Genomic DNA, 11243 nt, shown 5'->3' with positions numbered 1-11243 from the left:
GGACTGCCCAAACAAGCGTACCTTGCTCATACGTGATAATGGTGAGTACTCGTCCGCTAGTGATTCCGAGGAAACTCAACATACTATGTTTGCCACTGACCATGCAGCTCTTGAGGACGTACATGTCGCTCCCGGCGACGCCGATCGGTATGAGAGTCTTGTTGTGCAGCGTGTTCTTAGCACACAGGTTGCCCAGCCTGAGAACAACCAGTGGCACACGCTATTCCACACCAAAGGCGTTGTACAAGAACGGTCGATTCGCATCATCATCGATAGTGGCAGCTGCAACAACTTGGCGAGCACAGCTTTGGTCGATAAGTTGTCCTTGCCCACTCGCAAGCACCTGAACCTGTATCACATTCAATGGCTTAATGATGGTGGGAAAATCAGAGTAACACGCTCGGTACACGTTCCTTTTTTGTTTGGCTCTTATTCTAATTATGTTGATTGCGATGTTGTTCCTATGGAAGCATGCTCTTTGTTACTTGGTAGACCCTGGCAATATGATACAGATAGTTTACATCATGGTCGTTCGAATCATTATTCCTTCATGTTTAAGGGTTAGAAAATCATTATACATCCAATAACCCCTGACCAAATTATAAAAGTGATCTTGCTCGGGCTACTAAAGCGGCAAAACAACTCACCCCTACACCAGCTACCCCTGTTAATTCTGAAATCAAGTTGAATGCTCCTGTTTTACTTGCTACACGTGCTGATTTTGATGCTTTACGCGTTGATCATTTGCCCTGCTATGCACTTGTATGCTCTAGTATGCTCGCTTCACTTGATGATGCCCTGTCTTTGGAAATTCCCCCTGCTGCTTCTAACCTTTTGCAGGAGTACGCTGATGTGTTTCCCAAAGACTTGCCACCGGGTCTTCCTCCACTCCGCGGCATTGAACACCAGATCGACCTCATCCCCGGCGCCCAGCTTCCAAACCACGCCCCGTACCGTACGAATCCGGATGAGACAAAGGAGATCCAGTGCCAGGTGCAGGCATTGCTTGATAAGGGTAACATTCGTGAATCTCTTAGCCCTTGCTCGGTTCCTGTTTTACTTGTTCCAAAGAAAGATGGGTCATGGCGTATGTGTGTAGACTGTCGCGCTACTAATAACGTCACCATTCATTATCGATACCCTATACTACGCCTTGATGATATGCTAGATGAGCTTAGTGGTGCCATTCTTTTCACTAAAATTGATTTGCGTAGTGGTTACCATCAGATCTGAATGAAACTGGGTGATGAATGGAAAACGGCTTTTAAAACGAAATTTGGGTTATATGAATGGTTGGTTATGCCGTTTGGTTTGACTAATGCTCCCAGCACCTTTATGCGTTTGATGAATGAAGTCCTAAGGCCCTTCATAGGATTGTTTGTTGTTGTCTATTTTGATGATATCCTTATTTATAGCAAGACTATGGAAGAGCATTTAGAACATTCGAGTGCTGTTTTTGATGCGTTGCGTGCAGCTCGCTTATTTGGTAATATGGAAAAATACATCTTTTGCACGCCCCATGTTTTGTTTCTTGGTTATGTTGTGACTCCGCAGAGCATTGAGGTGGACAGCAGCAAGATTGATGCCATTCGGGAATGGCCTACACTGACGACGGTCACACAGATTTGGAGCTTTCTTGGACTTGCAGGATTCTACCGTCGGTTCGTCCATGATTTCAGCTCCATTGCAGCCCCTTTGCACGAGCTTACAAAGAAAGGTGTGCCATTTGCTTGGGGCGACACGCAGGAGGTAGCGTTCAACACTTTGAAAGATAAGTTAACATATGCTCCCCTCTTGCAATTGCCTGATTTTAATAAAGTGTTTGAGCTTGAATGTGATGCTAGCGGTATTGGGCTAGGTGCTGTTTTGTTACAAGAAGGAAAACCGGTTGCTTATTTTAGTGAGAAATTAAACGGTGCTAGCCTGAGATATTCTACTTATGATAAGGAGCTTTATGCTTTAGTTCGCACTTTGCAAACAAGGCAGCACTATCTTTGGCATCGCGAGTTTATAATCCATTCTGATCATGAGGCTTTGAAACATATTCATACCCAAACAAATCTGAACTGTCGTCATGCTAACTGGGTAGAATTCATTGAGTCCTTTCTTTACATCATTAAACACAAGAACGGGAAGGAAAATGTCATTGCTGATGCTTTGTCTTGTAGATATACCATGCTCTCACAGCTAGAATTTAAAATCTTTGGCTTGCAAACTGTGAAAGATCAATATGTCAACGATGCTGATTTTAATGATATCCTTACACATTGTATGAATGTTAAAACATGGGGCAAATTCCACATGCAGGATGGGTTCCTGTTTCGCGCTAACAAGCTGTGTGTTCCAGCAAGCTCGGTTCGTCTTTTGTTGTTACAGGAAGCACATGGAGGTGGCCTCATGGGACACTTTGGTGTCTACAAGACACATTAGGTGCTGGCTGCACACTTCTTCTGGCCACAGATGCGCCGTGATGTCGAGCGCCTTGTTGCACGCTGCACTACTTGTCAGAAAGCTAAGTCATAATTGAGCAACCATGGTTTGTATATGCCTTTGCCTGTCCCTACTTCCCCTTGGCTTGATATATCTATGGACTTTGTTTTGGGATTGCCTAGAACTAAGAAGGGGAGGGATAGCATTTTTGTGGTTGTTGATAGATTCTCCAAAATAGCTTATTTTATACCTTGTCATAAAACTGATGATGCTAGCAGTGTTGCTGAATTGTTCTTTTGAGAGATTGTCCGTTTACATGGTATTCCGAATACAATTGTCTCTGATCGTGATGCTAAGTTTCTAAGTCATTTTTGGAGATCTCTTTGGAATAAATTGGGAACTAAATTGCTGTTTAGTACAACTTGTCACCCTCAAACTGATGGGCAAACTGAGGTGGTGAATAGAACTTTATCCACCATGCTTAGGGCTGTTTTAGACAAAAATTTGAGATGTTGGGAGGATTGCTTGCCTCATATTGAATTTGCTTATAATCATGCAACACATTCTTCTACAAAGATGTGCCCTTTTCAGATTGTTTATGGTTACGTTCCTCGGCCACCTATTGATTTATTTTCACTTGATGCTAAGGATGTCCCACATATAGATGCGGTTGCACATGTTGAACACATGATTGACCTCCATGGACAAACACAACAAAACATTGCTGCTGCTAATGCTAAGTATCAGGTTGCTGGTAGTAAAGGAAGAAAACTTGTTAATTTTGAACCTGGTGATATGGTTTGGTTGCATTTGAGAAAGGATCGGTTTCCTAATTTACGCTGTTCTAAATTGATGCCTCGTGCTGCTGGTCCTTTTAAGGTGCTAACCAAGATTAATGATAATGCTTATGTCCTTGACCTGCCTGCGGAGCTTGGTGTTTCCACTAGTTTTAATGTTGCAGATTTAAAGCCATATGTGGGCGAGGATGAGGAGTTGCTGTCGAGGACGACTTCAGTTCTAGAAGGGGAGGATGATGAGGACATCAACTACAACACGAGTACGTCTACGCCAGCTGCACCTTTCCCGGTGACACAGATGCTCCTCCACCCCAGGCGCCACCTCCTTCTGGGCCAATCACTTGGGCCCGTGCAAGAGAACTGAACTTCGTCATGCTACTGAAGAACGGAGGCACAGAAGAATAGATGTTGGCCCAACTGAGGCCCTTGTGTAGGCACCTAGGGCTGGCCACCACTAGGGGCTGCGCCCCCTCCCTAGCCGCCCTCTCCTAGGGGCTGCGCCCCTCTCTCCCTCTATTTAGATAGAGGCATCATTTCTTTCCAGACGCGAGTTTTGTTTACATTTAGCATTAGCTACTCTTGACACGAGCAAAACAGCGCTATCCTCATGTAATTCAGAACTCCACCTTTGAGTGATAATCAGATTGCTCGCATCTTTTTCTTGTTCGTTCTTCGATTGCGAACAGGAAATGATCTTTGTGATCAGGCTGACCTTGCATCAACAAGGTCGGTAACCACAGGGAGTTGGTTCAGTGATTGTATTGGCGCTACGGGCTTGCTAGTCGTAGTCGGATCGTGAGGGTCATCTTCCACCAAGTCGAATTTATCCCCACTCACCGAAAGATCGGGCACTCCGACTCTATCATCGGCATCACCAAGCAAACAAGACCCATGGCAGTGGATTTGCTGCTACTCCACCGCCATTGAAGTGTCGGGCGGCTCCAACACGACCAAGGTTATCTACTTCCCGGTGGCGCTGGAATCCGCACCGCTCACCTAGCGAAAAAGCCTCAAACTAGACTCCATCGACTCCTGGAGAACCTGAAGAAAACCTTCATTGACAACTTTCAGGGCTCAATGCTCCTCACAGGTACTTGCCGTGACTTGTCACAGATCAAGCAGGAGAAGAACAAGACCCTGAGGTCCTACACTAGGTGCTTCTTCGAGATGCACGCCACCATCGCCAACATCACCGATGAGGACATCATCTACTACTTCCAAAATGGCCTCGGCTCAACGAACATCTACCACGACTTCGACCGCAACCGCCCCAAGACTGTCGTGGAGCTCCACGACATGATGCAATGATGGGTCGACTAGGAGGACGAGAAGAACAAGCACTTACTGAAGCGCAACAACGACAAGCGCAACAACGGCAACCGCTCTGACAAAAGACAGTGGAACTACTCGGAATCCTCCCGAAAGTGAAAGCTAGACCATGAAGTCGCAGCTGTAGAGCACAAATCGCATGGCAAGAAGTCGGAGAACTAGTAGGATTAGTTCGAGAAGATCTTGCACAAGCAATGCCCGATGCACCTGAAGTCCAAGCACACTCTTCCAGTCAATCAGCCTCTGCAAGTCTCTGAATGCACCTCTCCCTGATCAGGATGAAAAGTGGAAGGACAGGGATGATGAGGAGGGAGACAAGTTGGGGGCCTAGGGATATCAAGATCCCAAGAACGTCATCAACGTTATCTTCGGTGGCGATGGTGGCTTCCCAACCAAGTGTGCATAGAAGCTTACTTTGCGCGAGATCTTATCTGTCGAGCCAGCCATACAGCGGCCCTTGAGATACAATGAGTTCCCGATTTCTTTCTCTTGAGAGGATCAGTGGACCAGTTTCTTCGAGCCGGGAAAATTCCCGCTTGTTCTGGATCTTGTAGTGGCTGGCTCACAGCTCACCCGAGTACTCATCGACAGCGGGAGCAGCCTCAACCTGCTCTTCGTGAGTACTTTGAAGAAGATGGGGCTGGACATTTCCAAGATGCTCACCCCAAGCAAGGCTCCATTCTATAGTATCATTCTAGGAAACGCGGCTACACCGATTGGTTCGGTAACACTGCCAGTTACCTTTGGGACAAAAGAAAACTACCATGTCGGTGTTTTACCGCCATGCCCACCGAGGGATACCCCCGAGGTGGTGAGTTTGTTGGTAGGGTGTCGCCGAGATTAGGAACTCGAAGGCTCAAGAAACACAAAGTTTAGACAGGTTTGGGCAGCCGAGAGCGTAATACCCTACGTCATGTGTGGTTTGTATTGCGTTAGGTGGTGATCGGGTGATCTATTATTTGGAGGGGATCCCTGCCTGCCCTTATAGTTTGGGGGGATAGGGTTACATGGGAGTCCTAGTCACATACGAGCTCAGGAGTCCTACCCGAGTAGTATTCGGGTAGTTTCCTTCTATTCCGACTAGTTTTACTAAAGTATGAGTAGTTCTACTACGCTACGAGTAGTTACAATAGATGTAGGGCATGGGCCATGTCAGACCCGGGCACACGAGGTTGTGCACGTGGCGTACTTTTCCTAGGATACGGGATAGGACATGGCCCACGCCCTACATCTGTTGTAAGTACTCATACTTTTCCTAGGATACGGGCTGTACAACAATGCCATCTTGGTCCGGCGGGTCAGGGCATCGGAAGGGCACGAGTCCTCCAAGCTACCCGGCTCAACCCACCTTTTTTGCACCTCCATCTTGGTCAGGCGGGCCTGGGCATTGGAAGGGCACGAGTCCTCCAAGCTACCCGGCTCAGCCCACCTTTTTTGTGCCTCCATCTTTGTCTAGTGGGCCTGGGCATTGGAAGGGCACGAGTCCTCCAACTTACCCGGCTTAGCCCACCTCTCTACATTTTCAACTTGGTCGGGCAGGTCTGGGCATTGGAAGGGCACAAGTCCTCCAAGCTACCCAGCTTAGCCCACCCTTTTGTGCCATCAACCTCAACAACCTGTCAGGCCTAGCACCGTTCCAAAAAGGCAGGACCCTCGACTCCTCAACAACTACTTCGCCATCGCCAGGGCACTCGGTGACCCGCCGATGACTAATTCGACTACACAACTAGTCAGGAGTGGGACTCACACCACCAGTGACTAGTTGGAATTGATTCCGACTAGTCAGGATCATCAACAAACTGGCTCAGCTTCATCAACAAGCGACATGACTTCATCGGCAATCACCAACGAATCAAGATCGCCAATCACCCATGAGAAGACTGAGACCCGATTCAAGGAGGTTTCGCGGAGATCTTTAGGGAATTTTTTTAACCATTGTCTCAAGTTTTATTTGGACACAAGGGGTTTTTTCCCAAAGAATTCGTTCAACCACTCGGTCAGGGGATCAAGGAGTTTACCCAAAATAAAGAATGTTCGTTCATCCTTACTTCAGCACCGTACGAACTGTCTTGGCCCGCCAAGGGTACTCCTTTGGGCTAACCGAGACATCTTCGCATGGCAACATGCAACTTGTTTTTGCCCGCCCAAGGTACTCTTTCGGGCTAACCAAGACGTCTTCGCATGGCAACTTGTGACTTTTTTTGGCTCGCCCAAGGAGTTCCTTCAGGCTAACCGAGACATCTGTGCACGGCAACACATGGCTTGTCTTGGTCCACCTAAGGAATTGATCAAGATCAAGTGCAGGACCGTGTCGTCACCTCCTTTGGGTCAACTGAGACATTTTTGCATGGCACTTAAGACTTGTCTTGGTCCATTCAAGGAACTGATCGCCCCACATGAAGGATCTCGTCATCAACCCCTTCGGGCCAACCGTGATGTTTTCGCAAGTCAACATGTGAATTCTCATGGTCTGCCCAAGCATACGACTGAAGCTACCAACAAGATTCATCTCTCCCTCGCTAATTGACTACCAGTCACCTTCACATACTTCTAGTATAACTCCATTTACTGGTTCACGACTTGTATCCATGCGAGTTTAATGAAGGACCTCGCTCCCATATTTCCAGTACAACTCCGTTTACTAGTTCTTGACTAGTACTACGCGCAGTTTACTGAAGGGGCATCGCTCCCATATTCCAAGTATAACTCCATTTACCAGTTCTCGACTACTACTACGCGTAGTTTACTAAAGGGGCCTCGCTCCCATACTTCTAGTATAACTCTGTTTACTGGTTCTCGACTAGTACTACGCATAGTTTACTGAAGGGGCATCGCTCCCATATTCCCAATACAACTCCGTTTACAAGTTCTCGACTAGTACTACGTGTGGTTTACTAAAAGGGCATCGCTCCCATACTTCCAATAACACTCCATTTACTAGTTCTCGACTAGTACAACACTTAGTTTACTGAAGGGGCATCGCTCCCATACTTTCAGTAACACTCGGTTTACTAGTTCTCGACTAGTACTACGCATAATTTACTGAAGGGGCCTCGCTCCCATACTTCTAATAACACTCCGTTTACTGGGTTCTCGACTAGTTTACTAAAGGGGCATCACTCCCATATTCCCAGTACTACTCTGTTTACTAGTTCTCGACTAGTACTACGCGTAGTTTGCTGAAGGAGCATCGCTCCCATATTCCCAGTATAACTCCGTTTACTAGTTCTCGATTAGTACTACACGTAGTTTACTGAAGGGGCCTCGCTCCCATACTTCTAGTAACACTCCATTCACTAGTTCTTGACTAGCATTACGCGTAGTTTACTGAAGGGGCATCGCTCCTATATTCCCAGTACAACTCCGTTTACTAGTTCTTGACTAGTACTATGCGTAGTTTGTTGAAGGGACCTCGCTCCAATACTTCAAGTAACACTTCATTTACTAGTTCTTGACTAGTACTACGCGTAGTTTACTGAAGGGACATCGCTCCCACATTCCCGGTACAACTCCGTTTACTAGTTCTTGACTAGTACTACGCGTGGTTTACTGAAGGGCCTCGCTCCCATACTTTCCGTAACACTCCGTTTACTAGTTCTCGACTAGTACAACACGTAGTTTACTGAAGGGGCCTCGCTCCTATACTTCCAGTAACACTTTGTTAACTAGTCCTCAACTAGTACTACGCGTAGTTTACTGAAGGGGCATCGCTCCCATATTCCGAATACAACTCCGTTTACTAGTTCTAGACTTGTACTACGCGTAGTTTTCTAAAGGAGCATCGCTCCCATACTTCCAGTAACACTCTGTTTACTAGTTCTCGACTAGTACTACGCGTAATTTACTGAAGAGGCATCGCTCCCATATTCCCAGTATAACTCTGTTACTAGTTCTCGACTAGTACTACGCATAGTTTACTGAAGGGGCCTCGCTCCCATACTTCTAGTAACACTCCGTTTACTAGTTCTCGACTAGTTTACTGAAGGGGCATCGCTCCCATATCCCCAGTACTACTCTGTTTACTAGTTCTCGACTAGTACTATGCATAGTTTGCTGAAGGGGCCTCGCTCCAATACTTCCAGTAACACTCCATTTATTAGTTCTCGACTAGTACTACGCATAGTTTACTGAAGGGGCATCGCTCCCATATTCCAGTACAACTCCGTTTACTAATTCTTGACTAGTACTACGCGTGATTTACTGAAGGGCCTTGCTCCCTTACTTCCAGTAACACTCCGTTTACTAGTTCTCGACTAGTACTACGCGTAGTTTACTGAAGGGGCATCGCTCCCATATTCCCAGTACAACTCCATTTTTACTAGTTCTGGACTAGTACTACGTGTAGTTTACTAAAGGAGTCTCGCTCCCATACTTTGAGTAACACTCCGTTTACTAGTTCTCGACTAGTACTATGCGTAATTTACTGAAGGGGCATCGCTCCCATATTCCTGGTATAACTCTATTTACTAGTTCTCAACTAGTACTACGCATAGTTTACTGAAGGGGCCTCACTTCCATACTTCTAGTAACACTCCGTTTATTAGTTCTCGACTAGTATTACGCGTAGTTTACTGAAGGGGTATCGCTCCCATATTCCCAGTACAACTCCGTTTACTAGTTCTCAACTAGTACTACGCGTAGTTTACTGAAGGGTTCTCGCTCCCATACTTCCAGTAACACTTCATTTACTAATTCTTGACTAGTACTAGGCATAGTTTACTGAAGGGGCCTCGCTCCCATACTTTCAGTCTTTCTCCGTTTACTAGTTTTCAACTACTTATACATGGAGTTTATTGCAAGGGTAATGCTCCCAACACGGTTTCATGTCCATCAGTTACAACTTACTCTTATGTTTATCTTGCAGGGGACCTGAACTGGACTGTGTTGCTGGGCAAGTCGGATTCAACTCCGATTAATTAGCTTCATCAACAATCGCCAACGAATACTCCAAATTTTTCATGAGAACGATCAACTACATGTCGCTGACTACAACGACTACTCGTCGGATTCGACTCTGACTAGTTGGGTTCATCCACAACTGTCGGCGACTACTGGACTTCATGAAGAATGCACGGTTACACGCTGGCGACTACTTCGACTACTCGTGTCGCCTACAAGCTAGTCGGAATCGAATGTGCTTGGCGACACGCTGGCGACTACTTGGACTACTCATCTCGCCTACAAAACTAGTTGGAATCGACTCCGACTAGTCAGCTTCGACGACAGTTCAAGATGCAACGGCAAATTGGCCAATACCTAGGCTCGGGGGCTGGCGTCACCGACTACTAGGCATATACTATGTGACTCATCTAGCTCCCAGGCTTGGGGGCTGGAAACGACACGACTCTCAGCAATGCAGGTTTGATTTGAGTCGTAATTTAAGGCGCTCTTTTGTGAAGTTATTTCTTTAACCATTTTTTCAGGGAACTTATCCCGAAAAAGCGGTTTTCAAATTACTGAGCCAACTTGCCCATCTTAACCATCAAATCTCTACTGTCATATATTGCATGCCATGACTATTTGGATCCTTTATTCCAAACCTAGAGGATTTGGATTCAAGGCTCGAGGGCTGCGGGACACGTGTCATCAGCAACTTATTTTTCAAATCTGCTAGAAGATAAGGACAGAAGACTCAAGATAGAATTGACCTTCAGCCTAATTCTATGAGTCAACCTAAGGCTCGGGGGCTACTCCATATGGAGTGCGAGTTTAATTGCACCCCATATAAAAGAAGACTTGACAACTACTCGGGGCATAAGCACCTCACAGCCTCAATGCAGCCAAGGAAGTACTTGGAAGACACCTTCAAGATGAAGTTCGGGAGAACTCGAAGACGCCTTCAGAAGTACTCGGACACTTGCAGTACTCGACTACGAAGAGCTCGGGGGCTTGTCAGACCCGGGCACACGGGACTGTGCACGTGGCGTACTTTTCCTAGGATACGGGATGGGACATGGCCCACGCCCTACATCTGTTGTAACTACTCATAGTGCAGTAGAACTACTCATACAGTAGTAAAACTAGTTGGATATAGTAGGGAACTACCAGAAAAGTACTTGGGTAGGACTCTTAGGCTTGTACCCGTCTAGAACTTCCATGTAAACCTGTTCTCCCATACTATATAAGGGCGGACAGGGACCCCCTCCAAGGGAAATCACCTAGGAGATCACCCGGTCACCATCAAAGGCAATACAAACCACACAGGATGTAGGGTATTACGCTCTCGGCGGTCCGAACCTATCTAAACCTTGTGTTCCTTGCACCTTCGGGTTTCTGATCTCGGCGACACCCTACCTACAAGCTCACCACCTTGGGGGTATCCCTCGGTGGGTGTAGCGGTAAAACACAAACAGGCCATGTCCCATCCCTTATCCTAGAATATGTATGCTATGTGCACAGTCCCGTAGGATTGGGTCTGACATACCGTATGGAGTACATCAAGTTTGAGGTGGAAAACTTCGAGTCCTCGTACCATGCCATCCTCGGCAGACCTGCTCTGGCCAAATTCATGGCCGTACCCCATTACGTCTACCTGCTCCTCGAGATGTCAGGCAAGATAGGGGTCCTCACCTTCCACGGCGACTTGAAGAAGTCCTACGACTGCGATCAAGAGGCAATCGAGTACACCTCGACTACACGTGTGCCAGAACCTTCATCTGAAGTGTTCGCAGCCGCACAGCAGCTCTC

The sequence above is a fragment of the Panicum hallii genome, chromosome 1 (assembly GCF_002211085.1).
Source record: "Panicum hallii strain FIL2 chromosome 1, PHallii_v3.1, whole genome shotgun sequence".
Taxonomy (NCBI): Eukaryota; Viridiplantae; Streptophyta; class Magnoliopsida; order Poales; family Poaceae; genus Panicum; species Panicum hallii.
Note: the sequence above shows the minus strand (reverse complement) of the source record.